At 41.2% G+C, this 25,110-nt stretch overlaps 1 protein-coding gene and 1 long non-coding RNA gene across 3 annotated transcripts in view; one reads left to right on the top strand and one right to left on the bottom strand.

Moving 5' to 3' along the window:
- The window catches only part of PDE4D (phosphodiesterase 4D), a 1,308,441-nt gene extending 1,293,334 nt beyond the window's left edge, over positions 1-15,107 (bottom strand). Inside the window, exons 1-2 of the mRNA XM_037062899.1 lie at positions 15,035-15,107; positions 14,819-14,900 (exon numbers count right to left, since the gene is read on the bottom strand). The gene's annotated coding sequence lies outside the window, so the exon portion shown is untranslated. The remainder of the gene's footprint in view (positions 1-14,818; positions 14,901-15,034) is intronic.
- LOC118998635 (uncharacterized) overlaps positions 1-25,110 on the top strand; it is a 35,937-nt gene that overhangs the window by 9,894 nt on the left and 933 nt on the right. The window contains exon 3 of one of the 2 annotated variants that reach the window (XR_005068914.1): positions 18,811-18,933. This is a non-coding gene — a long non-coding RNA (uncharacterized LOC118998635). The remainder of the gene's footprint in view (positions 1-18,810; positions 18,934-25,110) is intronic. The other variant, XR_005068916.1, reaches the window with a different exon arrangement.

Here is a 25,110-nt window from a genome sequence, read left to right as displayed (position 1 = left end):
TCCTCCTAATTTTCTCAATTCAAAAGCATTTTTCTTAACTCTTTAGACACCATGGGGTCTAACAAAATAAATAGTTCACATTTAAATTTAAAGAATAACTGGATGAGCAGACCTGTGAGAATGGCCTAGGATTAAATAGTGATGACTGTCTCATGCCAAGAGACACTCAGGCATTAGACCATCTAATCCTCACAACGACTCTCCAAGATGGGCCTTTTTTTTAAATCTGCACTTGCTGCACAGGAAACAAAGGAAACAGTAAGAAACCGCTCATTTCTGGACTCAGCGGATACTTCTACAGAATTTCATGAACTTTCATTGTGACTTTGAGCAGTTCTCCCCCCAAAATGGAGGAGTCTATCTCGAATGTTAACCTGTCTTGAAGGTTCATCCCTGGCTGCTGGACCAACTGGTTCCCCTCAGCTCCCTCCCTGGAAAAAGAAAGGATCTCATGCTGGTGGCTCTCACTGGGAATAGGAGGTTTCCCACCTACACACAAAAAATCTTCCAAAACGTAGTCCTTATTTTAGGAGAGTTGTATAGATTTCCAGCCATCTTCACACAGGAAGTTTGATACTCCTGAATCAAAGATAGACTCAAGTAAAATTTGGCAACATTTTGGATCATTAAACACTCAAATAGTAAACAAAGAACCAGATGGGGGAAGTTATGTTGGTCCAGCACATTTGGGAACACTAATTTTCAGCAGAGATTTTTTGATCCCTATGGTATATTTCTTTTACCTCCTTTCAAGTGTCCTATTGACTCGCAAAGTTCCTCAGGTCTTTACTTTCTGGCTCTGGAGACTGGACTGCAATCACATTTTGTTTCTTGAAACGTTCATTCGATTTGGATTAACAGGTTTGTTTCTATTCTTTTTTCCTTAAGAAAGGATCCAAAAGAAACTAATACATGATACCAAGGATGGAAGTGCCACCATTTGGAAATATTGAAGATGTACTTATACCTTACACAATAAAATATTGAGAAAAATACCTAAATCCCTAGATTATTCAAAATGATATCCAACTTGGTACTATATACCTACAAGAAATTCAGTAAATGCATGTTAATTAATTTATATTCTTTAGAATAATAATAATAATAATGTGCATTTACCAGAAAGTTTGTTATTTTCAAAATGCTTTCCTAAAAATGTCATTTTAAATGAACCTCAGGGTCTCCTGGAGTACTGAGAAGGGGCTTTGTGAACATACACATGAAGCTTTGTATCCCAGGTTTGCCACTCGTTACCTGTGTGACCTTGGGCAGGTCACCGAAGGCATCTGAGTCTTCGCTCTCTCAGCTGTAAAACCTGAATGGCAACTATTCTTTCCTTGAACAGTTAATCAGAGACTTAAAGATAACACATGCCAAAGGCACAACAGAGAATCTGACATGTGGGAATTTAGAAATGGAAATTATTTTTATTATAAAGCAAGACTGATTGAATTAACCCCTGTGACAATCAAGGCAACTAAGGCTGAAAGAGATTAAATGATCTGACCCAGTTCCTACAGCTGCTAAGGGCCAGCGCTAGGACCAGGACCCAGAGCTCTCTGCTCTGTTTCAAAATCTGAAGGGTGAAAAGTAGAATTACTGCCAAAACAGGGGTGTTGATCTCTGAATCTCGAAGATAGATGATTCCACAGCAAATAAGGCAATTAAAGTAAAACACTCTCTGTGCCGGTGTTGTCAACGGGGAGCAGATTTAATTTAGGAGAACCTCACTTCTCATTTCGACATAGACAGAACTTTCTAACAATCTAATGAGTTTCATCTTTACCATCGCCAGTATTTTTCTTCCAATCTGCTTTCAAAAATTAACTAAACTCATCCCGAACAGCTAGAGGAGTTTACTGTGATGGGACGCAGCGTAGTTCAAGATCTAAAATGCAAAGCAGGTGCCAGAATGACATCAAAAAAAGCATACGCTTGGGGAAGTCTGGGTACAGGAAACATCTGAAATGAATACAGACAGACAGTATTTCTGTCGTACTCACTGGGGACATCTTCTGAATCCTGGAGACCTGGTATTGGTGGTTGATTTGGCAAACTGTAACTTAAATGATGATAATGTCAATAAAATGAAGTCAGAGTCCCAAATGTGGTATTAATCAAAAGAGCTCTGATCGTACTGAACATCCGCGTCATAGGAACTGGAAACTGAAAGGGCTTGCAAGAGATAGAGAAAATGTGGATAAAGACGTTGAAAGGCAATACCAAGATTTCCTTGAAGATCTTGGAGAAGATGAGGCAATTAGAAAGCAATGTAATCATTTACAGAGACTCAACCATCCCTGCGGAAAGTGACGCAGATGATGAAGGAGCACCTCAAATTAATCTGGCTGAGATGCTTGAAGACCTTCACATTTCTCAGTACGCTGCAGAGGCATGCAGAAGGCGACATGACAACACAACGAGATCGTGCTGCAGACGGATTCCGCGTCTGTAGGCTCAGGATGGTGGACAAAATAAGCTTTTGTGCACCTTCTACGCCTCCATATTCAGAAAGCAGTAATTTAGTTTTAAACCTGAATAAATATGACTATTTTGATTACTCACTCAAAAAAATGTTTTTGCTAATCCTGACATTTCAGTGTGGGTCATTGGCCCTTCAGTTAATGAATATGATTCCGGAACAAAACAGACAACAGAGTGAGAGAAGCTTGCCGTCTCAGGGATGCTGCTGGAGGCCCTCTCGCCTCAGCGTCATTTAAAATACATGGCTCAACCCTCGGAAGCAGGAATAAAGGTCACTTGAAGACCTGCTGTGGCCTCTGACATGTGTCTGGCAGAAGTTTTTTATCTGCATTTTTTCAGTTCTACAGCACAGTTGGGATGTCTTCGTCTTGAAACTTCTTTGTAAGTTATTACATTCAGCATTATTGATGATAATTTGAGACATACCGCAGGCCTCAATGTATCAAAGGTTCAGAAATGTTCTGAACTTTACAAAAAGAACAAAAATTAGTAGTGCTTTCTGCAACAAGCCTCACACAGCTTTTATGAAGTCACTGAAATAAATGACTAAAGTTTAGTATCACTCAGAACTCCGTATTTTTGATGATGCAGGTAGAACGTCTGGAGTGCAGTTAGCCACACTAGTACCAATATAAATCCTAGTGAGTGAACACGGGAGAAGGTGTTGGAGAACCCAGGTCACCGCCTCTCTCACTAGCTGGTAGGAAACATGCTCTACAGTCAGCATACCCTACCTGTGCAAAGGTCACCAATGTTGTAAGTAACTATTTAATACTACCCAGTGTGTAGTTTAGCCAACTATTCCAAGTTATTAGAAAATTCGCCTTTTTTTATTCTTGGCTTTTTTGCTTCGCCTTTCTTTTGTCCTTTGTTGTTTCTCTCTCTCTCTCTCTGTGTTGCTAGAGTATTCCTTGCATTTATTTCTATTCCTTCCTTTAGCCCTCTGTTCCTTATTACATGAAAGTGCTTTCAGAAGAATCAAGAGCTAAACAAATGTAAAACTGTTGTATCATAATTACTCTTATTGTCTTTACTATTTATATCAAGACTTCATTAAATGTCACTCACAACTGTATCTTATACCTTATTCCTCCAGCTTTTATCTTATCTGGTCTTTAAAGATTTTTCAGAATATGCCACATCAATATTAATAATAGGAGTAAATTCGAATATCTTTCTATCTTTCTATTAATTTTTTTCTTCTTCTGGAAGTATCCAATGAATTAGGCCACCTTGGTTAAACGCCATCTTCAGATACAATCATTGTACTGTAACCATAGAGGAAACGCCAAAGATAAGAAAGACAGGTTACTGGACCTTAGTAAGCTTAGAGTCTGGACAGAGTGACAAGCTACACAATGAGCACCTCAGGGGGACATCTGTAAGATGTGCGGACAACTAGAGTTCAGACAGAGGAGCAAGTTTGAGTTAGCCAGGTAGGGGTAGCTGTGTAAGGTTTTTGAAGGTGATTTCAAAAAGGAAAAGAAAGAGATGATAAATCTTGGCGGGGAAAGAGTGGCTATTCTCTCTGACCCACCACTGTTATTAAACCCTTTTCTATAAATTTTTGCAGTCTCCTAGGGACTATCCAGTTTTCTGGTGCCTTTCCTTCTTCTGTTCTGAATATATCATCAAAAGCTGCTTTGGAACTTAAGAAAGATCTAATATGTCTTACTTCATACAGTTTTTTTGTTGTGTGTGCATTTTACTTCCATGATCTTGCATATCGCTTTTGTATCACCACAGCGTGCTTCTCTAGTTCTTTCAAGTTTTCAGGTCTTTTTCAGAGTTTATTTTTAGCATGACATGTAAGAGCCAGCACTTTGAAAAGCAGCTTGGTAACACTGCTGTCCGAGGTACATGGTGCAGCACAGCAGCCCGGAGACTGTACTGGGCCCCTCACCAACACTCTCCACTGCCCCTCAGTTCCAATTCCTCTGCAAAAAAGATCAAGTGAAAAAAAAACAGCCTCCTCCACACTGAAATGGGGGTGCCAGCCCAAAAGCATCTAAATTCAGTCTGAATCTGGTAGATGACTTCAGTAAGCTCCAGGCCTGGAATGTAATTGTTTCCACTATCTTTTCCAAAAGGCTGCACCTTCTTTTTCAAGTTTATTGGACATTAAACTTGATGCAGTGACATTTACTTGAAAATGAAAATTCACCCCGGGAAGAAAAAAAGGGGGTATGCTTTTAAATGAGAAGCCAGACTTCTAATACCACAGGAGTTTTTGTCTAATTGTATTCTTGATACCAAATACGGTTTGAAATATGGGCTGCCGATAGGAGAGCGCCCTTGAACCTGTCCTCCCCACCCAAAAGCATGAAATCCATCACCTCTGCTGGTAGAAAACACATTTTGTTCCAAAATAAAAAATGTAATGTCAAACTTAAAAGTCTGAATGGAATTATATAAATCTTACATTCGCACATATGTGTGCTTGATTGATCATCCCTGAAATCTAGAATTTCTTGTGAAGGGGGCGTTTGACAACCCCTGGGAAGAGAAAAATGGAAGAACGTGCTATAAGATGGGAGACTGAGGCAGCAAGATAAAAAGATCAACTTTTTCATGTTATTTCCCAATGCCAGTCATATCAAGGGCCGATTATGGCATTAGCATTATATGCCACCTTCCACTCACAACACGATCTTGTACAATTTGCATGCTTGTTTCCAATCATGTAATTTAATAAAAAGTATTGTTCACCCATGTGACTTCGGATTCAAAAAACAACACTGGGGTAAAGCATCTGGCTAGCCCTTTCTCTATCCATCTCAGTCTTTTGAATGGGAGTGAAGAGCTCTCAGCCCCAGGCTGCACAGCAAGGCACATTTTTCTCCAGGAGACACTGAGCTGAGCACTCTATAATACAGCCCTGGGTGTTTGCACATCAACACATTTCCCTAGTTCTTTTCATCATAGGCTTGATTTATCAGGCAAATGTTCAAAGCTCAATGATGATAGATCTACCCTGGAGCCAACTACAAAGCCATACCTTAGATTTATAGAAATGAAATAAGCATAGTACATCTGTGACAAATATCTACTTTGAATTTCAATTTACATGTAGAAATGTTCATCCTATAAATCCTGGCCTTGATTTTTTTTTTAAGATTTTATTTATTTATTTATCTTTAGAGGGGAAGGAGAGAAACATCAATGTATGGTTGCCTTTCCTGCATCCCCTGCTGGGAGTTGGCCTGCAGGAAACCAGCCTGCAACCCAGGCATGTGCCCAGACTGGGAATCGAACCGCGATTCTCTGGTTCGCAGGCCCGTGCTCAATCCACTGAGCTACACCAGCCAGGCCTGGCCTTGATTTTTGACTTGGTTAGAACATCTTCTGATTTGGTCCTTAGCTCCTTCCTTGAGGTGTCATTTTAATTCAGCCCTGCATTCAGACATGTATAAATCATCTTCCACTGTCTTGTCTAACATATGTAACTCTTTGCTAGTTGCCAGGCTTTGGGAGAGATTGAAAGTCAGCTTGCCTGGCTCAGAAATAGCCTGGCAGCAGCTGGAGAGACCACAGAGCCAATCTAATTTGCATCATCTTCATCAAAGCTTTCAGAGTATGGACACCAGCCCACTGGTACCAGAGTGGATTAGGGCACCCCCCTCCCTCGCACAGAGTCCGAGCCCAGGTGCCAAGCTCTGATAGTCTCTAAGCTGAGACAGGCCAACAAGGCTGTGAACATTACTGTAATGCCTGCTTCTGTGAGGCAGACAGGAGATGACCCTCTGACCCTCCGACCTGGAAGAACAGAATGTTCATTCACACACATATGCACACACTCTTGCACACACATGCACACTTGCTCCTGAGATAGTGGGGAAATACTTGTGAAATCTCAAAAAGAATAAAAATATTTAAATCAACACAAAAATACTACCAAGGCTCTGAGGTTTGGAAGGGATTATTCCATAAATGCTTCTTCTACCTTCTGAAATTAAAAAAAAAGGAAAATGGGAGAAAGGGGGATGATTCCCCAACAGATAAGAGGAGAAAAAGGCTAATTGTGCCAAAGAAAAGTAGGCAGAATTTAAATTTCAAAAGAAAAAAAGAAGAGTGAAAGAACAAAAAGGCGAGGACAGAGGCCAGAGTCAGACAGGGCCTGAGTACAAAGGTCTGAGCTGAAAGGATACCGTGGGAAGAAAAGGGGCTGTAACTGAATAGGCGTGAAATAGCTGAGTTTGCATTTTACCTTACGGCCAGAACAAGTGAGGAGGCATTTTGAAACGTAGAAACTAAGAGAAAAGGACAGGACTTCCCTTTTAGTAATTCACAGTTTTGAGTAAGAAGAAATGTAATTCAACACCGTTTTTCTAGTTATAAAAATACATAGTCATTTAAAAAATTGGAAAACATTTTTAAAAGAGTGAAGAAGGAAAAGAAACACCTACAGTCCCACTATGAAGAGATAGCTGTTGTTCACATAGATGCTTTGAGTCACAGGTTTACAACTTGTAATTACGGTGCACATGTGGTGGTTTTTTCACATGGTGCCTCAAAATAGACGGTTTTTCATTATATTTAACCATTAAAAAAAACTTTTAGACATTTGCTTTGATTCTTTTTATAATCTAAGCAATAATGCTGTACATATTTTCATACATAATTTTTGTCCTAGTTTCTAATTATTTCCTTAGAATAAGCTGGGTTTTTTTGAAGATTTTATTTATTTGTAGACGAATGGAAAGGGAGGGAGAAAAAGAGGAAGAGAAACATTGATGCATGAGAGAAACATCGACTGGTTGCCTCTCACGCACCCACACCCAGCAGCCTGACTCGCAACATAGGCATGTGTTCGATTCCAGGCCCTGACCTGAAATTGAACCCACACAATGCACTGAGGCACACTATCTATTTACAATCAACTTCTGAAGATGCACAGAATACTTATACTTTTTAGAATCCACAGGATTCTAAATTAGAAACCACAGGACTTGGTTTCTAATTCTAGCTCTGCCTCTAAACATACGTAGGTCTTTATCACAGGCCTCTGGAATCCCTTCCATCTGTAAAACCCTGGAGTTCTCAGACAGTGTCAGCCCTCACTGGCATGATGTAGGCAACTGCTCTGTGGACATTCGTGGTTATTTTTCACACCAAGGCTGGGTTCTTTGACATATTCAGTAACAGGTAGGACCTTCTCAATTCTCTTTGACATCTGTTCCAGGAATACAAATTAATGTCAATACTGTCGATTGCCTATATCTCATTGCATTTTATGGTAGATTGGGAGTTCCTTCAAGACACAAAACGTGTTTAACTCAACCTGCCTGAATTACTTGACATAGTCACCAATAAATGTCTGCTAAAGTAAACCAACTTAAACAAAAGAATAGAGTGTCTTCCAAAATTAAGTAAACGTAGCTTTGTTTTGTTTGGGTTGACTATAATTCTACAAAATGTCTAAATACGCATAGTCCTTTGCCATATTTTCAGCTTAAACAAAATGTTTATACAGTTCATTTCTAGTATTCACAGTAGTTATATTTTACTACGTCACTGAGAACTCAGAATTAGTGAATTTATTGCTCCTGGGGAAACACAAGTTTAGGTTCCTATGAACCTCTAGTTGCAACACTTCTATCAACCAAATGATATATAATCTTGTATTATGTGTATTTCTGTTTAAAGATACCTAATTTAATATATATTGTCAATTCATTAACATTGAACTCATGGCCAATAGCTCTGTAACTCATGCCTGAATGAAGCTTATTTAACATGTATTTTCTCCTTAAAGCACATCGCAGCCTTCTTGTACTCGACAAGGAGCACTAGGCACACTAGGAACACTAGGCAACACTTTAGCACTATACTTGGGAGCTATCAAAATCATCATCAAAAAACACAGAAATACCAAAAAATGCAGCACTAAATATACCAAGAAAAGGATCCTTATTTTCTTGAGAGCTGAAACAAGAAGGGAGAACACTGCTTTGTTAAACACTCAATAAGTGCTTATTGTATTAGGATTTTCCAGAGAACCAGAATCCATAGGAGATTTATACAATATATATCTGCAGATACACACACACACACACACACACACAGAGCTGGAACCCCAGGAAGGCCGGTGGTATAATGCTGCGAACTAGAGGGCCAGTGGTGTGAGTCCCAGTCAAGGGCAGGAAACTGGTGTTTCAGTTCAGCAGTCGGGAGAAGAGGGTTAATTCTTCTGTTTTCTACCTTTTTTTTTTCTATTTAGGCCCCAGCATATTGAAAGATGCCTACGTCCCCTGGGGGTTGGTGGAGATCTGCTTTAATCAGTTTACAGCTACTAATATTAATCTCACCTAGAAACATCCTCACAGACACATCTGGAAATATTGTTTGGCCAAATATCTGGACACCCTGTGATCTAGTGAAATTGGTGCATAAAATTAACCATCACACTTGTTAAAATAAGAACACAGAATTTAGTATATACATAGGCTCACATGTTTACCAAACATGTATCTTTATAAACTCCAAAAAATAAAGTGCTATTAAATTGTGTATTTCATAAGGAACCATTCTTCTACCAGAGATCATCTGCCAGTGCGATAAAGTCTTCTATAAATGAACTTAGCAGGCAATACTACACTGCAGAGATTTTCAAATTAATAACGATTATAATGGCTACCATATACAGCATGATACTCATTCCCACTTCATTTATTCTTGAAACAACATTGTTAGGTCCAAACTGCCCCAAATACAGATAGTAAAACTACGGCTTAAAGAGCTGGAGTTACTTTTTCAAGGATACACAACTAACAAGTAACAGAGCTCCTATTCGAGTCCAAGTTTGCCTTACTCTAAAACCCATATTTTTTTACAGATTTTATTCATTTATTTTTAGAAACAGGGGAAGGGAGGGAGAAAGAGAGGGAAAGAAACATCAATGTGTGCTTGCCTCTCACAAGGAAACCTGACACCAGGGAACCTGACCCACAGTCCAAGCATGTGCCCTGACTGGGAATTGAACTGGCAGTCCTTTGGTTCACAGTCTGGTGCTCAATCCACAGAGCCACACCAGCCAGGGCTGAAACCCATATTTTTAACTGCCACATTATACTGTAGTGGATTTTTGTATAGGTAAAAATATTTTAAATGGTTTTGTTCATATGTTAAGCACTATATGAATGCTAAAAGAACTTAATATTGCAGCAAAAATACTTTTCTATGTACAGAAATAGCCATCAGTCAAATAACACAATCATCAATCAATAGGCTCAGCAGAGAGGTATCACATTTATTTCTCCAAAAACTGATATCCAAAAATGAAACTATTCAGTGAAACACTGCTAACCAACAACTGTGTAAAAATAAAATTATAAGTGATCAGGAAAGCTAATACAGAACAAGGCAGAATCTTTTGGACTGACTTCATAAATGAAAAGGATACAGAATAGTATTAAATGTGTTTCTTAGAAAATAAACTCTACTCTGAGGCTGTGAAAGTAAAGTTCAACCAACATATTTACATATGTGCTTTTCTGCATTATCTTTGCAGACTTTTACATTATTTCTTTTAACCCAGCTTTACATATATTTTGTTCTCCCTTTCTCTTTTTGAAGGTTATACAAATACTTTCTAGAATATGTTTTAATAATCCTGGACTGCCCTCAGTCTCCATATTAAACAAAGATCTTTATGTAAAGTAATCAAATACCATACTTGATTCCTTTGAGTATCTGCACTTGAGGTGAAGATTTTTTTAATTTATACTAAACATTTTAAACTTTGAATTTCACAAAAATAGAACTAGCTTAAGTTGTAACACATATCCACACACAAATATATGCACATGTATAAAGAGATTGTGATGTAAAAATCTATTTTCTATTATTGACCTCAATCAAAAATATTTGAGAAACCATGCTCTGGAAACTATTTTCATCAGAACTCTAGTTGCCATCACATGTTACGTTACCTGGTACTTACTAAATGTAGATGGATTAATAGCTCAAACAAAATGACACAGACTGGCTAAATGGACTAAAAACAAGATCCACTGCTTAAAGGTGACTCACTTCAGACTGAAAGGCATACACAGGCTGAAAGTGGATGGATGGAAAAACATGTTCCAGGAAAATAGAAATGGTAGCAATATTCACATCAGGAAAGCAAAATTTAAAACAAAAAATATTTTTAAAAAACAGAGAGACACATTACACAATGATCAGGGGATCAATCCAAAAAGAAGCTATAAAAATCATAAATATCTACACACCCAACACGTGAGTACTGGCCCGTTTCTGACAACCGCTGTATTGCACCTTTGCTTTCGACGTGCTTTGGTCTTCCAGACTCTCCGTCAGCGGCTGAACAGCCACCTGCCACCGTGTCTGGCTCTCCCTCTTTTCTCTCAAGACCCACCCCTGCAATTTGTTCTCTAGGCTCTCTGGTTCAGGACCATTGTCTCCCATATGGTGTCACCCAAAAGAGATTGGGATGTTGAGACGTGAGAAGGAGAGCAGCTTTAATGTGAACTCTGGTTTGTGTTACCCCAACCAGAAGAAACTCTATAGGTCAAATATCTCCATATGGCATGGCAATTAGTGAGAAAGATTTTGAATTATATCAAAAATTATGATGATGATGATGATGATGAGTTCATTCTTACACTGAGTACCTATTCTGTGCCACACATTGTCCCAAGCATTTTACATGAATTAACTCATTCATTTTTCACAGTAGCACAGGTGGCTAAGGGTATCCCCATTTTGCAGATCAGGCCAATGAAGCACAGAGTTTCTAAGCAACCAGCACACAGTCTCACAGCTAAGAAGTAGTGGAGGGTGTAGCAGTAAAAGAAGTAAAAGCAAACTAGGAAGTAATCCAGAAAAAAAGAGAATATTGACTTATCTGCTTGACAAACTGGGAATTTGTGATTTTTCAGGGTAACTTTAGTTTTTCTTTAGTTAGAACTACAAGAGTTCACACAAACACTCAAAGCAGGTAGGTGCTTGGGTTCCAGCTGCCTTTACCTGTCAACTTTTGTGTGGCATTTGTGGAAATTGCCAATGTCAATCTCAGAGAGTTTTTTTCTTACGGAAGATACTGCTCTTGTAACTTTCAAACTCTAGACCTCTCAATACAGTATTGAAAAGACTCTACAAGCTCACGAGGACACTAAACTACAAAGCAAGAAGCTTTAGCATCTGATGAATAAAGCTCACTCTACTTGTTTGAAACAAGTCTGTCCCCTACCTCATTTCGGGAAACACAGCAAGCAAACAGTAGACAAAAGGTATTCTGAAGATCAACCAAACAAACCACTCAACATATGCATCCAAAATCACTGGAGGGGAAAAGTCATCCGACCCCAAACCAGTGAAATACTCACTCCAGAAATGAACATCAACAGCTAGTCTAAGTATTGGTGATTAGAGAGTGGTTTCCAAGGAATGAATAAGAAGAAAATCACTAAAATGTGGGAAGGGAAGAGGGAAGCACAGGACTATTACTAGCTCTTATTAGCAAATCTGAAGTACTTACTACAAAGAGAGAGAACTTTAGTTTGACTTTTAGACATTGTTTATGTGATACGCACTGTCGCGTTAGAGCCCTGACCTAAATGTAGTCGTTTAAAAAGAACTAAGTCTCTGCTCCCTCCATTTCCAAATGCCAGCTGAGAACTCATTTCTCAGACCCTGTTCATCCACAAGAAAGCCCTGAGAACTTTAAAAAAATTTTAGGACAAAAAGGTCACAAAGTTAAATTTCAGTTTGCAGTCTCTCCTCCTTCCTAAAATGGCCATTTAGCTAAAATCCATGACAATGAAAGAGTTAAAATTCTGCACTGCTTAAGGACAACCAGTTGACCTTTAAATATGCTGGTTTGAATCCAATCACCTTTCAACAAGCATGAAATCCGGCACAAGATGTACTAACACACACCAATTATTTTGATAGTGTACATGATGGAGCTCACAGCATCCTGTTTAGAGAAAAGAATAAATGTTCGTTTTTCAAAAGCCAGCCTTAGAGGCTCAGTGTCTCTGTTGATGGGTTTGTCCTTTGGTTAACTGTCTCTAAAAGTGCTGTTGGACAAGGCATTTTTTTTTTTTTGAAAAAGCACAGTTCCTTACAGGAAATAACTTTTTCGTGTTGTTTAAACTCTGTTATGTGAAATGGTTTCCCCCAACTTTTAGTACATCAGAAGTAAGGATAGATGGGAAATAAAAAATTTCTATGCTCAGTCAAGAACTTTGCAGGCCATATCCATAAGAGGAAAACATTCCCCTCACACTGAAAGGGTAAAATGCTGAATCCCACTCTGAACAAATGTATTAAAATCCCGAAATTCAACACCAGTCCTGTAGGCAGTGTCTACTCCCTACAATGAATCTTTGCTTTTCAAAAGTAATTCCAATGAATCTTCTGTAAGTGCCATTATTCTTTCATGTCTTCAAACAATTCTGTTTTCAAAATTCTGTCACAGACTTCTGAAGAACATACTGCTTGGCTGTTTGGTGTAATGTACAGAGACAGGAGCCCTCCCTGCAGGACTATGCCAGACAGACAGACAGACAGACAGCCGCTGGTTAACTGAAAGGCTTGTGCTCTTTATCACTTCCCCAGTTCTCCACCTCCAGGTCTCCTCTGTGACTCACCCAACCCACTTCTGTCAACCAGTTACATGGAATATTCACCCCACACTTAGACCATATTCTTGGCTGATTGTGTTTTTTCTTTGCTTAACCCTTTGCCTTTGGACTGAGACTTCCGAGGTTCCTGCCCAAATCTTGGAATCCTCCTCTCCCTCAGCCTCTTGCTCCAGTGAGAGGCATGTGCTGGCAGTGCCCATGTTTGCCAGCCCCTCCCTGCCACAATATTTGACTTCCCTTCATTCACTCCTCGACATTTGAGTACAGAAAGAAAACAGTCAGGTCTCACAGCAACGTGAGCAGTGCCTCAGGCCAGGGACCAGATCATCACCCACCGGCCACTTCTGCTTTGGGACTGAGGAGGAAAAGGCTTGATTCAGGAACAGAGAGGATCTCTCGGCTGGGAGGGTGGGTGGTGGGGACCGCTCACAGGCTATGAGGAAAACATCTGCCCGCCCGAGGGGTTAACTGTTTAACAGGACAATGAGGTCATATGCATAGTTCTGAGGGCCCCTTTGCAATCAAAGGGATCGATGGGGTCATTGTACAGATGTGTCAGGCATAACAGGCAGCCAAGACTCTCACGGGCCTCGCTCATTGCCCCGACCTAATTCTCACTCATTCCTAAGAAGCAGAGTTCCCTCACGGCTTCTAAGCAGCCACTAATTCCAATCCCATTTTCCCGCCTCCAGATTGAGTCAATTTTAAAGTCCAACTTCTCATCATTGACCACAACTCATAACTGATCTCCTGCCTCGTACCCCCATTTGCCTTGTGAAAATTTGGGGAACAACAGATGTGAACCCCTTGCTACCATCCCCAGCTCAAATGCCAATAGAAAAGCTCATGTCCCTGGAGGACAAGGTATGAACTACCCCTAGGCCCACACCTGACTTTCCTAGTTATTCTCCTTGCATGCAGTGAATGACTCCATCAGTCACATCACCCTGAAGTCTGTGACACACAAAAAAGGCTCAAAGCCCTATATGCTTGAAGAATTGTGTGGCAATACATTTAGTTAACACTTGCTACTTTATTAGGCAGGGTACACAATTCTGTGGTGAATGAGATTGGCTCAGGTTTCTCAGACCAGCTACGACCTTCTGTCCTTTCTCTCAGCATCGTGCACACGACAACTTCCACCAGAAATGTCATGGGGAAAAAGAAGACAGGAAAGACCCAAAGACAGAAGACTGAGGGTTCGGTCTCAGGGTTGTTATTAACTGAGAGACTGGCCAAGTCACTGAAACCTCAGTTTCACCTTCTGTAAATGGGGATTGTAATTGTCACCTCCCAGGGCGCTACCAAGGAAGCAAATGACATCATGAAAGTGAACATAATTTTGAATTATAAACAGAGAAAGAAGAAAAGGGGGGAAGAGGAAAAACTAAAAAGATCTGCCTCCCTCATCCTTTGACACTAGAAGGTAAAATAAAATGTTCGGACAGGAAACCTAAAGAAGGTAATTCAAAATATAATATCCCTCAGAACTTTCAAAGGGAGAGACCACTACAATCTCCAAGCTGATCAAGAACTCAATCTGAGCAGCACGCTTACACCCCTGAGCTCCCTGAGTTCTGCACTTCGTGCCTGCTCTCTGAGACCGACCTGCAGCAAAAGACCAAAATGCTTTTCTCATTTCATTCCCAGGAGTATGGAGGCCAGAGCATCTGAAGGACAGACTTAGAGAGTGGGGCGAGACAAACACCAGACCATGAACTTACGTTATTCCCTTGGCAGACCAACTTCAGGAGAAAATTCCAGCTTTGTGTTTTCTGCTTGGTCCCCCTCAAATGGGAAGTTCTGCTGAGAAGCCCAAAACAGAAAACAGGAAGTTAACAGAAATGATTTTCCTAACTCCCCCAAAGCAAATCACTGCACTTGTTATGAGTAGGAACTGCAGTGAGGTGTAAACCCCCTCTTGAAAGGAGGTAACATACCAATTTGCCAGTTGTGTCCAGTAAACAGCCTACTCCCAAAAGAAAGGAACGACCTATCAGCTTCCTTCCTAAATGAGAGAGGAAAGCAGGACTGGACTGACAGTGAAGGAAAGGATACCCAAACTGCCACTAAAAATAAGCAAGTGCCCACTTGGATGCTGACACTCTTCTTTGAGTTGGTTCCTCTAAAGGAACTTTTCTTAAAGGGCAAGTACTCACATGAGTCCCCTCCCAACTGTCTCATTACTGTTCACGGTATCACTGTTTCCTTAGAGTCCAGGGTATGAACTTTCGGGTCGAAACGCCAAGCTCCGTCCCCACCTGTGAATGATTGATCAGTCAGTGGCCCGCTTGCGCCAACAGGTGCATCTCATTTGCATCAGGTACAAAGTCAGCTCATTTTCCTATTTCAGCTTGGCTCGGGTTTGCCATACCTTGTCATTGTCCTCAGCTGTCTCTGCTCTGGATGCCTAGCACCCATCTGCCTGCCTGCCTGCCCTCTTTCACAAGAAGGCCAGAAAGGTCTCCCCAGCATACTGATTGCTCACATTGTCCCCCCTCACTCCAAAGTCTGCCACAGCTCCCTAGTATTAATCAAATCTAAATTGTCCACAAGTGGTTTCGCCGCAGCTATCTAGTGCTTCAGCGGCATGTTCCAGCAGCAAGTGCCGGAGCCTGGGTGCCAGATGCACTGGGGAAAGACCTATCCTGACCTAGCCTATCCCTAATCACTTAAGTGGATGTGTGAATCTGAACAAGTTATGGAACGTCTCTGCACTTGTTTCCTCATTTATGGAAAGAAGATAGTAACACCTACCTGCATAGAGATTAAATGGGATAATGCTTACAAAGTGGTCATAGTGGGTTTCAATATGAAAGGGGGTAATTAATGTTAGTGGAGTGCTTCCTGCATTCCAGGCTCTGTTCTGCTTGCTGCACGTGTACCCGTGTTTACACAGGTATTATTATCCTCATCTTACAGAAGAGGAAATTGAGGCAAGGGAAAGTGAAATCAGTGAAACCACACGATGACTCAGTAGGAGAACCAGTGTTTGAACTCAGGCAGTCTGACTCCAGAGCCTGCACACTCGACTCCTCGCCCCTTCACCTTCCCCTTTCCTCCAGCAGGCACAGCCCACATGCCCCCCACCCATCCAGGCTCCGCTCCACATTCCAGTCTCCCCGGATGCGTGTGCCATGCTGCATTCTCTCTCCAGCCTCACCTGACGTCTTAAAAGCAGGTATTGCATTTTCTCTGTACTCAACTATACCATCTCTCTACTCTTTGCCTTCACTCATATATCAGCTTATAATTGTTCTCCAGTTTTCTGTAGTCTATTCCTAAAGACTACATCAGAAAAGTAGACCACATCTCAATTCAAGGATATCCCCAAAGGAACATATTATTTGCACTGACAGCCCAGCTGCCATTACCCAGCCAGATCTCCTGACTTCCACTCTCTCACCCAGCAAGCATTGACCAATCGCCTACCATGTTCATTTCAGTAGATGAAGATTGCATGGGCCCTGTCCTCTAGGAGCTCACAGTCTGATGAGGAGATTGTGCTTATGTTATGTGGCCAATTTTAATAAGTTGTGGTAAGTGCAAAAGACATGCTGTTAATGACACCTCCACCTCTGGCTCTTCTCACTTAGAAATTTCCCATGTCTGTCCCTCACCAGGGCTGTCACACTGCCCCTTCCTTTTCATCTCTGCTGCCACCCTGTGGTTGACTTGCTCCCTACCTTGTTCCTGAACTGGTGCCATCACCTCCCAGCTTCTCACTGCCTGCTTCATTCTCCTGCCCCCCAAAACCAGCCCACCCCCTGCAGTAGAATAACCCATGTTGTCACTCATAGGCAAAGCTGCCTGAGAATAAACTCGCCTTTTAATCCTTGCTTCGCTCCATTTCCCTCCACACATGTACACGTCCCCTCACATACCACAGCTAAGAGAGACTTCCTGCATTTCTCCAAAAATAATCCACCTTCTTTCTTCCTATGGTTTCCTTTGCCCACCCTGCCCTCCCACTCTATCAGCTCATTGTTATCTCTGAAACTCAGATGGTCCTCCGAGGTCCAGGTCAAGTCACCTGCTCCATGAAACCTTCTCTCACTCCCCACAGTGTGTGACAGTTCTGTTCTCTGATTTTGCTGCCATGAGGCATTTGTATCTTCTTCAGGGCACTTTAACTCTATCTTGCATTATAGCCATTTGTATGTTTTATCTTATGGTCTCTGTATCTTTAGGAGAGTCCTTCATCTTTATGATCTTTGTTCAATACAGCACCTATGTTATACCTCAAGCATAGCATGTGCTGAATAAATAATGAATATGCTCTCTATTTTTTGCATATAATATAATGGTGGAAACATTGATGAGGACCCAAGAAGAAACTCAAGCTTTTTTCTTTTTTATTACTATCACCCAATTTTTAATCCCTAGGTAATATGCTAGGCAATGAAGGTACAAAAATAGCAAAGACACGAAGGCCTGAGCTAAATAAACATACATTCTCTAGCAGGGAGACTGACACAGACTACAAATAAAATAAGACATAAGCAAAATAATATAAATTGCAAAATTATGGAAGTTCTACCACAATCAGGTTTGTGAGCTTGGACAAATCACTCAATCTGTCAGGTAAGTGTTGATAATTATGAAATTAAAATGTATAGACAATCTGTGAATTAGTGATTCCAACCACTGTGTGGCCTGCTCTGACAATGGATGGCCTTCCATTTTAGTAAGGGCCAAGATATCTGCAAAAATTATTAATGCTCATTAATTCTAGGGAAATTAAGTATATACCCACCAAAGAAAGGTAAAAAACCAGCAACTGAAACTGATAATCAGACAATGAGAAAAATAAATCGTATGTGCTTCACCGGCACCACTAGATCACGGTTTTTAATGGCAACCCTGGCTGCCAGTCTGCTGTTCGTGGTCATGGGACAAGAGTGCACACCATCCTCGTGCCCGTAGCCGCAAACTGAGGGATGCAGCCAGGGTTACGGTTCTGAGGAGATGGCTGGGGCTTGATCAGCAGCAAGTCCACTTGACAGATGAGTCTAAGAGATGCTAAGTGATGCACAAGGCCACACAGCTGGTTAATGACAAAGCTGGGATGAGAAACTCGCCAGCACCATGAGGTGCAGGGTACGTGCATCTGGGCTGCCTTTCCAGAACACGCGTGAACAATGCTGTGCAACGCCGCTCCTCCGTCAAAGGTAGGAAATTAGATCACCCTCCAAGGCTCATGGTCCAAACTATTTAACATTAATATCCAGAATAGCCATGTGTTTTGTCATCTTAAAGATGGTTGCCCTATAATACCACTGAAAACACATCATTAAAATAAGGACTCAAAACAAAGAGGGTTATCACTCATATAATCATAAAAAAGTAAGACCACAGAGGCAAATATAGATAGTGCTCACCCCAGATCTTTCCACTTGAAAAGAGTCTTACCCAGCAGATTTTTTTTGGCCAGCAGACTCAGAAATGAGTCTGACATTTCTCTTCCAAGGCTATTCCAATGACAAAAGTGAATGTCCTCCTTGACCCCAGCCTAAGACATATGGCTCTGACTCTGTGCTCATCAAGCCTGGTTGTTGATTGGTTTGCTATAAGGTTTGTCAGTTGCAGTAGAATGTGATGGTCGAGCTGATGAGTATTTCGTTTTTGAAGACAGTTGTCTTTGTCATCACAAGTTAACATATCATGATCATTGACACATCATTCTCACTAGCTGCTTAATTGCATTCTCCTCCAGGAAGCAGAGGCCCTCTCAGAAGGCTCACCAAATCAAGTCTCTGCACCTGAAAGACTGAGGTATAAACCTTGGAACCTGGGAAATTCTTCTGCAAAAGCCCCTTGCAGGAACTCCAGAAAGACAGTGAGTGCCCTTCTGTTAGAGACTTATTTGACCATCACACACGCCGTGTACCCTTTCTTCAAACTCTTCTAGTTGGTACTTAAATTAGGTAAGCACTAGGTTGCTTTTGCCCTGGGCACCAGGGAGCCTAGCTGTGAACAATCCCGTGCTCCCTTGGGCTCCCACACTGTGCCACTAGTAGTGACCACAGGGCACTGGAACTGTGTGTGTGTCCAAGTCAGCCTCCCCTCTGTGATGTGGACTTCTTTTTGTTCACCTTCTTATCCCTGCACCAGGGAATATCAAAGGCATTCAATACCTGCTTGGGAATAAAGCAATCAGTCAATACCATAAAAACTTACTGAGGATTTAACATGCTAAATTTAGAACCACAAATGATATGGTTCCTGTCCGCAAGTAAAATCAATGAAAAATTGAAGACTGGAACTGTGAGCCATGATTTGGTCTTAGATATGGGTCATTATCGAAGAAAAACAACTCAGCAACAACAAAGTCATTTCAAAATGACAAAGTCTCTTTTTCCAGTTCTCAGACATTGTGAAAGGGAATCTTAGTCCATGGCAACAAATCACAAAACCCTCCTCTTTTCCTGTGGTTTCTTCACACCACTCAAGCCCTTTCCACGCACCTCTCTGCTTTAGACACCCCCCCCCCCCCGCCCAGATTACCTCTTCCAAACCAGTCCTCATGCCTTTCTAGTCCTTTCCTTCGACTCTGCCTCACAAAAGCCCAGAAAACTGGCCTGGCAATATTAAACCATGTGTGAAATTTAGAGGTAGAAAAAATGAATAAACAAAACCAGAACCACTCTTTGTAGGCAGTAAAAAAGCACTTCAAAATTATCATGTTATAAATAATGGCCTGTTCATATATAGGTACAGTTTAAAGATGCCAAAATAACTAGGAAATAATACAAAGAAAAAAATACTTAAATTTTTTAAGCTTTCATAATGTTTAAGAGGCTTATGACACTCTGCTACCTGATATTAAAATATACTACAATTTTTCTTTTTTATTGTTGTTCAATTACAGTTGTCCCCATTATCCCCCATTACTCTCCTCCGGCCTACCCACCCCTGCCCCCCACATTCAAATCTCCCCTTGCCCTGTCGTCTTTGTCCTCAGTTCCTTTATACATGTTCCTCAGACCCTTCCCCTTTGTTCCCCCATTATCCTCCATAGTAATCAGAACAGTGTAGTACTGGCCTAAAAACAGCCCCATAAATCAATGGAACAGAATAGAGAGCCCAGAAATAAAACCACACCTATATGGTCAATTAATCTTTGACAAAGGAGGCTAGAATATCAATAAATGGTATTGGGAAAATCGGACAGATGCATGTAAAAGAGTAAGACTGGATTAATTTCTCACACCATATACAAGACTAAACTCAAAATGTATTAAAAATGTAAATGTAAGACCCCAAAATCACAAAACTCCTAGAACAAAATATAGGTATAAACTCTTTGACATCACTCTTAGTGGTGTTTTCTGGATATGCTTCCTTGGGCAAAGGAAACATAAGAAAAAAACAAACAAATAGAACTACATCAAATGAAGGTTTTGCATAGTGAAGGAAACCATCAACAAAATAAAGTGACAATCTACTGAATGGGAGAAGATACTTGCCAATGAGACACCTGATAAAAGGTTTACATCCAAAATATGTAAGAAACTCATATAACTTAAAATGAAAAAAACAATTTGATTGAAAACTGAGAGAATATGAATAGACATTTCTCCAAAGAGGACATACAAATGGCCAATAGACATATGAAAACCTGTTCAACATTACTAATCAGTAGGTAAATATACATTATAGCCTCAATGAGATCTCACCTCACACCTGTCAGAATGGCTGTCATCAATTAATCAACCAAAAAGTGTTGGCAAGGAGGTGGAGAAAAGGCAACACTCCTGCACTGTTGGTGGGACTGTAAATTGGTGCAGCCACTGGGGAAACAGTATGGGGGGTTCTCAAAAAATGAAAACTGGAACTACCATATGACTCAGCAATTCCACTCAGCAATTCCACTTCTGGGTAGTCATCTGAAGAAACCCAAAGCACTAATGAGCACTCTGTTCACCGGGGCATTATTTACAATAGCCCGGGCATAGAAGCAACCTAAGTGTCCACAAATGGCAAAATGGATATATAAGCTATAGTACATACCTACAATGGAAAATTACTCAGCCATAAAAAAAGAATGAAATCTTCCCATCTGCAACAACATGGGTGAACCTGGAAGGTATTATGCTACAGTGAAATCAGCTAGACAGAGAAAGACAAATACCATACGATTATATGTGGAATCTCAAAAACAAAATAAATAAATAGGCAAAACAGAAACACCTCATAGGTACAGAGAACAGACCCATAGTTGCCAGATGTGATGGGGCTTAGGGAAACGGGTGAAAAAGAGAAGTAATTAAGAGGTACAAATTGTTGTACTTCCAGCCAAGATGGAGGCGTAGGTGGAAACACTGCGCCTCCTCCCACAACTAAATCTAAGACAACAGAGTTTTAGTAACAAAAATGCAGCCAAACACAAACTGAAAATCGAACTGTACAGAAGTCTGACAACAACAAACCATTCAGCCAGACCAGTTAGAGGGGCGGAGTCAGCAGCTGGCGGAGACAGGTCAGCAGGGAAAGGTCACCGGACCAACCCAGGCGCAGAAGCGGCAGTTGGCAGATCCCAGGCGTCGAGTGGCAATGGGCAGACCCAGTGAGAGGGCAAGGTGGCTGGCTGACCGTGGTCACACATTCATGTGCAAATAAACCAGGCAAAGGAGAGAGCAGTGAGACAGACCGCACAACCTAGGGCCCCAGCACCAGGAACTGAGGCCTAAAAGCACCAATTGGAAAAACTTTCAGGGTCCAGGTGCCAGGAGAGGTTCCCAGGCTCACAGAGAGTTCAGTTCCTTGGAGAGACCCATAGGGTCCTCCTGCAGGGTGCACAGGTGCACAGGCCCACACGCCCGGGGAACCAGCACCAGAAGGCCCAATTGCTTGCAGGAAGCAGCAGAGGGGACGGAAATCCAAGAGACAGCAGAAATGCCATTGCCCCTCTCTGACCCTGCCCCCACATACATTTGGGAAAGCAACAATTCCCAAATTGTCCTCTAGACAGACTTTATTGGAATCACCAGGATGCTTGTTGACCTACTCACTATGACTCAAAGCATCCTAAGAAGTAGAAGAATTGGGCACCAGTCAAAGCCACAGGTTCAGGTGAGATCACAGAAGAACATCATAATGAAAAATTTGAACTTGATTGCATAGCCATGAAGAACTACTGAAGGTTTTCTTTTTTCTTCACCAGCTAATAATAAGATCAAAACACATTGTATGTAGACACATCTAACCACCTTAGATAGAACATAAAGGATAAAAGTGGTAGGCCAGGAAACCAGAACCTCGGGAAGAAAAGGATCATAACTAATGTCGAGGGACCGCTCACTAGGACTTAGGAGTTAGACACCACTGTCCAAGGTGATTTACACGAATCTTCATGTCAACCTTCTAAAGTAGGTACTATTGTCCCAAAAGCAGACCCAATGTCACACAAAGGATTCCAGCCTAGATAGTGTGATTCCAAAACTCCTGTACTTGCTTGCCCTCCAACAGATCTGCGTAACAGGAAGTCAGGGCAGCAGAAGAGGAAATGAGTGGTGGGCCAGTGACCACGGCAAGGAAGAGGAAGTGACCATGGTTAACTCCCACACATAGCTTGTCTTTCCTTCCTTTGGGCACTTCATTCTAAGGTGACAGATATTAAATCATCTTCCAAAAATGGTAGAAGATCAAAAGAGAGAATTGAAACCCAGATATTCTCAAATTTTTCTGAATAGGAGAGGTGAAGAATAAATAGGAGTCACAGCTTTTTCTTGACTCAGATGGAGAGCAAAAACAAAGTACCATGTTGCAGTTCGAGTTAAAGAAAGAACTGGGTATCTTTAATATCTCATAAATTGATACTGCTAAAAATCTTCCTTCCTGTTTATTTCTCTGACCTAATACAACCCAAAAGTCACTAAATAACCAAGCTACTCTTGAGACTGTAAGTCTTAAGACATCTAAAATTAACACTCAAGAGTCATAACAGATAACATTTATTGATCAGTTGATTGCATAAAAAGTTTTGGAGAGGCTAGAGTAAAACACTATCCCCTGGGGCTTTAGAGGACACAGTGAGGAATTTGTTTAATCGATAAATATCTATCTTGGTATGTCGTAAAACCTAGAATTAAGCAACAAGACATGACAAGCCACTATTTACAGGGAATCAATCTGCTGCCTCAACTGGCATTAAGCAGGAGGCCAAAAGCCATTAAAACAAGTTGAAATTAATGTAGCAAAATAACTCAGTCCTAGGGTACTGATCTTATCATTTTGAAAATGACTCTAAAATCTTTACTAGCCATTAACATAACTTCTAAGTGAGCTGCCTGTACCTCTTCAACTCAAAATCCCTGTCAGCCAATTTAAGCACTCAGAAGTATGGCCAAGAAATGACAAGGGGGAACAGCTTGAACAAAGTCTTCAAAACCTTTGACACCGCTTGGATGGCCTGTGGGATGTACCCTGCTATTGGGGAAAATTCCTTCCGATTCAGATACCCAGCTGAGTTACAGCTTGCTTGGGAATTCTTTTCCCCTAAGAGGTAATGTCAGTAAAGCTCTTTGCTCATTTATGGTTACAGCATTCAGACATGGGGTAAAGGAATGAAAGGAGACATGCCCTGACTTCCAGGAATCTCATGAGAAAAACGAGACCGACTCAGATAAAAACAATATGAATATGAACATGCATAGGTAAATATTTATGAACGGTGGTACAACCACAAGTTGTGGAAGTCGAATGGCTGAGGTTTGAACCCTGGCTCACTAGTCACCATCTGCAGCAAGTTTTACAACCCTCACTAAGCCTCAGTTTCCACTTCTGAAAACTGAGTCAATAATAATTCCCACCTCACCCTGGCAAGAGGCAACTGATCAACGTTCCTTTCTCTTTCTTTCTCTCTCTTTCTTTCTCTCTCTCTCTCTCCTCGCCTCCCCCTCTTCCTCTAAAACATATCTCTGGGTGAGGATTAGAAATAATAACAATACCACCACCTTTTAGGTTGTTGTGAAGAGTTAGTAACACAATGAACACAGAATGCTTAGCACATAAAAGTGTGACAGATGTGAGCTGCTATTTTTACCCTAAAATTACTTTGTTTGTACGACTATTACTATTCCGCCTACCACCGTGGCTCCTCTCTTCTACACGTTGCCCATACCTTAAAGACAAGGAGGATCCCAGGCTGCAGGGAGGGGTCCAGTGCAGACGGAATAATCCCTCTCAGGCAGGGAACTTACGAGGGTCATGGCTTGCCAGAAACGTCACAGAAGAATACTTTAGGTGGAGGAGATGGCTGTTGAAAGGAGGAAGCATAGCCCACATAAAGCAGATAAGTCTGTCGGTTTGCTCTAAATGGCTTCTTGAGTGACTGAGAAGGGCACATGTTCACAGGTCATGAGATTCTGAGAGCAAGAAAGTGCCTTAGAAATCCTTAAGTTACCAAAAAAAATAAAAAGCCACAAAAATGGCACTTGTGGCATACTAGATAGCCACAAAAAGTCATATGCTTTCCTCTAGTGTTATTTGAAACATTTAAATAAATTCAGTATGAAGGGGGAAAATAGATGGATGCAACAGTATCTTTGAAAATATATATATTTTTGATCTTGAAAGATACATACTCCTTCCTTCCATCATGTGACAACAATGTGAGCACAGAATCTGCTTGCTCACCACTATCTTTTCACTCTTCAGTGACGGGGCAACAGGACCCCATGCAGGTTACTCTCAGTGTCAAATTTATTTGCTGCTTTATTTTCAAATGTCATAGGACACCATCACCCTGACTCTGATTCACCCCATACGGGGCCGGGACAAAGGGACCGTTAGACTCAAGTGACTGAGCTCAGACACACAACTGGTTGGCAAAGGAGAGAAACAGGAGCTTGGCTAAAAGCGAGGAAACTCAGAGGAGGAAACAGAAAGGACAGCAAGGGCTCAGAACAGCAGGCTGTGGAAAAGCAGATGACGCGGGCAGCTAATTAGCTTTGAGCAAGAAAGGAACTTAGCAAGAGGACTTTTTAAGAAAAGCATTCTTGCTGCTGTTCGC

Source organism: Sturnira hondurensis, unplaced genomic scaffold (assembly GCF_014824575.4).
Source record: "Sturnira hondurensis isolate 20B ecotype Veracruz unplaced genomic scaffold, ASM1482457v3 Scaffold0014384, whole genome shotgun sequence".
NCBI classification, from domain to species: domain Eukaryota; kingdom Metazoa; phylum Chordata; class Mammalia; order Chiroptera; family Phyllostomidae; genus Sturnira; species Sturnira hondurensis.
The sequence above is the reverse complement of the archived record's forward strand: the minus strand, read 5'-3'. Positions and strand labels throughout refer to the sequence as shown.